This window comes from Engraulis encrasicolus, chromosome 6 (assembly GCF_034702125.1).
Source record: "Engraulis encrasicolus isolate BLACKSEA-1 chromosome 6, IST_EnEncr_1.0, whole genome shotgun sequence".
Classification (NCBI taxonomy): Eukaryota; Metazoa; Chordata; class Actinopteri; order Clupeiformes; family Engraulidae; genus Engraulis; species Engraulis encrasicolus.
In genome coordinates, this window is record NC_085862.1 from 4,124,602 (window position 1) to 4,129,601 (window position 5,000).

Sequence of the window (5,000 nt, forward strand, 5' to 3'; positions counted from 1 at the left end):
CGCGCGCGCGCACACACACACACACACACACACACACACACACACACACACACACACACACACACACACACACACACACACACACACACACACACACACACACACACATGGACACACACACACACACACACACACGGACACACACACACGTCTTTATTATGCCGCACCTAAATTCTTAGCCATCCTCTGCGGCTCAATACATTAGCATTAGCATCTACATGTTATGTTAGCATATCAAACCCGGCGCACTGAATCTAATCCCATGCAGTTCAGTAGCGCCTTCCTTTTTTAACGAATAGGATTAGCTGAAGCCCTGCCTTGGGGAAGCATCATATTCCATGGTGGAGGGTGATGAAAAGCATTATACGCCGACTGTACTTAGTAGCGATGGACTTTTTTTGGTGTCACTTTTCAACACTACCGCACGCCACGGAGCGCCTCTCAAGGCTATGTATAGAAGAAAGCTCCACTAAACGCATTTGTGTTGATGTAATATTATTCAAATAGCACCGTCCTGAGTTTCATGTTTTATACCAGGCACATATTTTTTTTTTTAGTTAATAATGCGTCATTTTCAACAGATCAGCTGTGCGCTTTCTGTAATGATTTTGTGGTGTATTTCCATGTTCTTCACAATGGAATGCAGAGACACATTCTTACCATAGTATTACCCAGTTGAGTTCTCTCTGTGCATTGGGTCTCTCAGATATTGAGAATGGATGACTTGTGGTGTTATATTATACTGTGGTGGTATAATGTAACATAGGCTACATTACTTCAGTCTCAGTCAAACAGTAGGGTCTCAGCGTGCCACTGCATTTTCCCTCTGGACCTTCAAAACATACCACAGAATATTGCTATCACGTCACGTGCCTGTTTTCTCATACCTGAGATGTTGTCTCTAGTTCAAGTCAGTCAGAGATTGAAGTACATATAGTATGTTATCTGTATTATGACATTATATCTTTAGAAGCCCAGCTGTTCCACTTTATTTGTGATCCCTCACCACGAAACCAGGCATAAGTCGCGCAGCCGCGTTCAGAGCTACAGCCAAATTTAGTCAGGGAAGCGATTGTCTATGTGTTTTGACATCTTGGAAGAAAACGGTACCTTAACACTTATATTTTCAATTTCCATGGTCATTACATTCAAATTCGGTCAATAAAGATGTTTATTATGTCAATTATGTCAGCGTGATCAAAAGTTCAGGCTTCACTGAGCAAAGAGAAAGCCGAAAAGGGCCACTTTTCCCCGATCGAAACAACCTCCGATCTGTTGCGGATCATCCAAGTGTTTGGTACGAGAAGAAAGCTAATGAAATGCCCTGTCCAATCACGTAGGTCAAATGGCGATATTATTTTGTAGTTCTTTTAAAAGAGCCAATCAAAAGAGTAAACCAAACCCTCTTGTTGCTATGCCCACAGACCTGTATTAACCTAGACTGGCAATGGGCGGTTCTAGCCAGTGGCAGCTTTTCGGATTGACTGGGCGCAGCCATCTTTGCCTTTTTCGCGCCCTGTGGGCTCCTCCCACAGACGTAGCCCCGCCTAGTGGAGACTATCGCAGCTGTGTGCCATAGGAATGCATACGATTTCAAACGGTGATTACAACGTTATCAAAGTGGGTTTCAATCATTTTTTGTAAGATTTTGACAAGTCGTAACATCTAAATTCTCACTCCAATAATGAAATAACCCTCACTACCTCCAAACGTTTTATTAGAGAGCCTGAAGCTGAGCGGTCTTGCCAGATAGGGCGGTTTCCCGCCCAATCGGGGCCGTTGAGGAAGGCGGTCTGTGGGTAAAAATGGACGGAAATAATCAGTGTTATCTGGCAACCCCGAAGCCGACTGTTTTCGTTGCCGCTTATGCAGGTTTGTGGATATTTGTGACACTGAATCGGCCATGCTTACGTGTGTAAAGCTTATTTTATGTACTTAACTCAGATGTAATGACAACTGTGTATATTGGTATGTATATTTCTTAAATAACCCGTACGTTTTCAGTGAAGCTACCGGTAACTGTGCCCTTAATACCCCCCCCCCCCCCCAAGGACGCTGAAGGTAACCAAGCAACAACACGGCACAGCACATTGCAGCTGTGAAAATAACGAGCCACTTGAGAGCGAGACTTTTCTAGAACATTAATTTATACTAGAGCTATTGTTCTAAAGACGTTACACATGGCCTGGTCAGTGAACCAGTGTTGCAAAAAAAATATTTTTAAAAAAACCCATCGATGCATGACGTCATTACGTAATTACGGGAGTCTCCACTAAGATGGCGGACTACGATTCTGAGGCTCTGAGAAATCCGAAAATTTCGAGGGGCATTGCCAGTCTAGGTTAATACAGGTCTGTGGCTATGCCTGTCAAGATCAAGCTCCGTGATTGGTCAAACGCCCACCGCGTGCTCTACGGGCATGCGCAGTTCTCTCACTTACATCCGCAACAAACCAAGCATGGTTAGTGTTATTGCAAGTTTGATTAATGTTTCGTCTCGTAAATAGCCGTATTTACTCCTCATTTTTGGACAACAATGACAAGGACAAAGGCGACTGGGAGTCTGATGATGACTGGGATGCCTTTGATGATGAAAAAGACGATCGAGTGCACGAACTGGGAACAGATTCAGCAGTGGAGAAGACCAATGCGATTTTTACCGCGGACGTATCTCCCAATTCTGGCTATGAAAAGACCAATAATCTTTGGTAAGTTAGTGTACAACTTAGTTACATAGCAGAGGACACTTTCTGTTTCTTGATTTTTACGTTTTAACCCTCCGGATTTCATCTGCATGACATGTATGTGTGGGTATAATGGAGCTCTAGAAAAACGTCTCAGTGCATGCCTTTAGTGATTACATACTCCTCGTTTTGAAATGGGCTAAACTTAAAATAATACTGAGAGTATATGCAACTATTCTACCTGTAGTTAACTGGAATGGTATTTTTTACATACTATTCCTATTATTTTATTCCAGCATCAGCAAGGAAAGACTAACAGGCTTACTGAAATGGTACTCCAATGGGACAGGACAGGAGGGAGAAAGAGATCCCTTCAGCTGGACAACATCAAAGGAGAGGTGACATTCATCCAACAACAAGGTTCACAAAATGCCCTAGTGCTCACTGGACATGTCCCTGGATTTAAACGTGATGATCTACAGCCCCTGCCTTCAGTTCACACTGCCACCAAGGTCAACCAAAGCTACAAAGATGTTCTTCTTGGGACAGGTAATTAACATTCTCTTTTAAATATTGTGGTCATCTAACCTATTTGTAATATGGGTGTCATAGTTGGCTGGTAGCCATTCTTTTAATGAATTTCATGTTTATGCTGCAGCTGTCATATTTCAATGCTTTTAAAGTTAATATCTTGCTTTACAATGGGCGGCGATTGTTAAAATTCTACTCCATATAATGAGCTATATCGATTTATATTTAAATAATTAATTTCAGTTGAGCTGGAAAAGAGAAAAAAATGTAGCTGTCTTAGGGTATAACTATTTTTGTTTTGAAAACTTTTTTTCTGTCAATTCATTATTTTTGTTATTTTTCATAGAGAAGAACTATTGGACCATCAAGCACCAACAAGAGTGGAGACTTGAAGAAAGCGACGCATATCTGAATCTTACACTGACTCTGAGAGTGCCCATAGACAGGTTGTGGGCGTGGAGATGAACTTTTAAATCTGTAAATATGTGGCAAGTACACAAGAGAATACGTGAGTAATGTGTGTGTGTGTGTGTGTGTGTGTGTGTGTGTGGTGTGTGTGTGTGTGTGTGAGCGCGCGCGTGTGCATGTGTGTATGTGTTTATGCTAAATGCATTTAATTTAATGCTATATTGACCTAAATGTTCATGTCCTTGATGCACTGTATGTTGTGTTTTTTTAAGCTTTGGCAGCATTGATACTTCCAAGCATGCCAATAAAGCACATTTGAATTTGAATATGCAAGTTAAATTGTCTTTTTTAGTTCTTTTAGGGTTGCCATTGGTAAGCGGTAGGGCAGTCATGGGTAAGCGGTTAGGGCATCAGACTGTATCCCAAAGGTTGCCGGTTCGACTCGTGACCCGCCAGGTTGGTGTGGGAGTAATTAAGCAGTGCTCTCCCCATAATCCTCCAAGACTAAGGTACCCTGAGTATGGTTCCGTCCTGCCGCACTGCTCCCTTTGGGGCGCCATTGGGGGCTGCCCCCTTTTGAGGCATAAATGCAATTTCATTGTGCGCAGTGTGCACTTGTGTGCTGTGGAGTGCTGTGTCACAATGACAAAGGTAGTAGGAGTTTCCCAGTTGGGCTTTCACTTTCTTTAAGGCATAACATGAAGACAGATACAGTATGAGAGCATGAATTGGTGATATAAGATGATCATATTTCAGGTGGATGATTTCCCCGAAATTCCATTTGGATGGAAAAGTCAGTTTCCGTTTAAATAATAGGTTAAAGTTCTTTGATTTAAACAAAACTTCTGTGACATGTCCGTCATAGTGTCATTAATCATCTGTGAAAATTTCATGTCAATCGGATGATAATTAATATGCGTTGCTAAGGACTTTATACCTATAAAATAGTCTAAAACTTTGACGGCCGATTTCTTGAAAAGGTGTTACGCGAAATGTGTCCAAACTCCAAAAGTGAAGTTTCCGTAACTTTGGTTCTACTTATGATAGAAACATAATTTTTTCACCATAATAAACCTTGGGTTCTGCTCTATCAATCCACATAGATAACTCATTTTTGATATCCAGAGACTTATGCCTGGTTTTGTGGTGGTGGGTCACATTTATGTTTTATTGAGGCTTTTTCAATCTTTACTATTAGGACAGTACAGTGAAGAGTGGGCCAGGAAATGAGTGTAAGACAGATGGGGGAGGGCCATGAAAATGACCTCGGGCCAGAATGGAACCCAGGACCCCAGAGTAACAGTGCAGTTTCCTATTTACATTGCACTTAGCTGACGCTTTTATTCAAAGCGGCTTACAGTTATTTTAAGTACAAGGT

General features: G+C 41.8%; 1 protein-coding gene and 1 long non-coding RNA gene across 2 annotated transcripts in view; both read left to right on the forward strand.

Annotated features, from left to right (window-relative positions):
- The window catches only part of ncanb (neurocan b), a 169,884-nt gene that overhangs the window by 48,840 nt on the left and 116,044 nt on the right, over positions 1–5,000 (forward strand). The gene's annotated exons all lie outside the window — the stretch shown is intronic.
- LOC134450616 (uncharacterized) lies at positions 2,380–3,752 on the forward strand. The gene is made up of 3 exons (XR_010035126.1): positions 2,380–2,707; positions 2,980–3,232; positions 3,561–3,752. It is a non-coding gene; the product is annotated as an uncharacterized LOC134450616 (long non-coding RNA).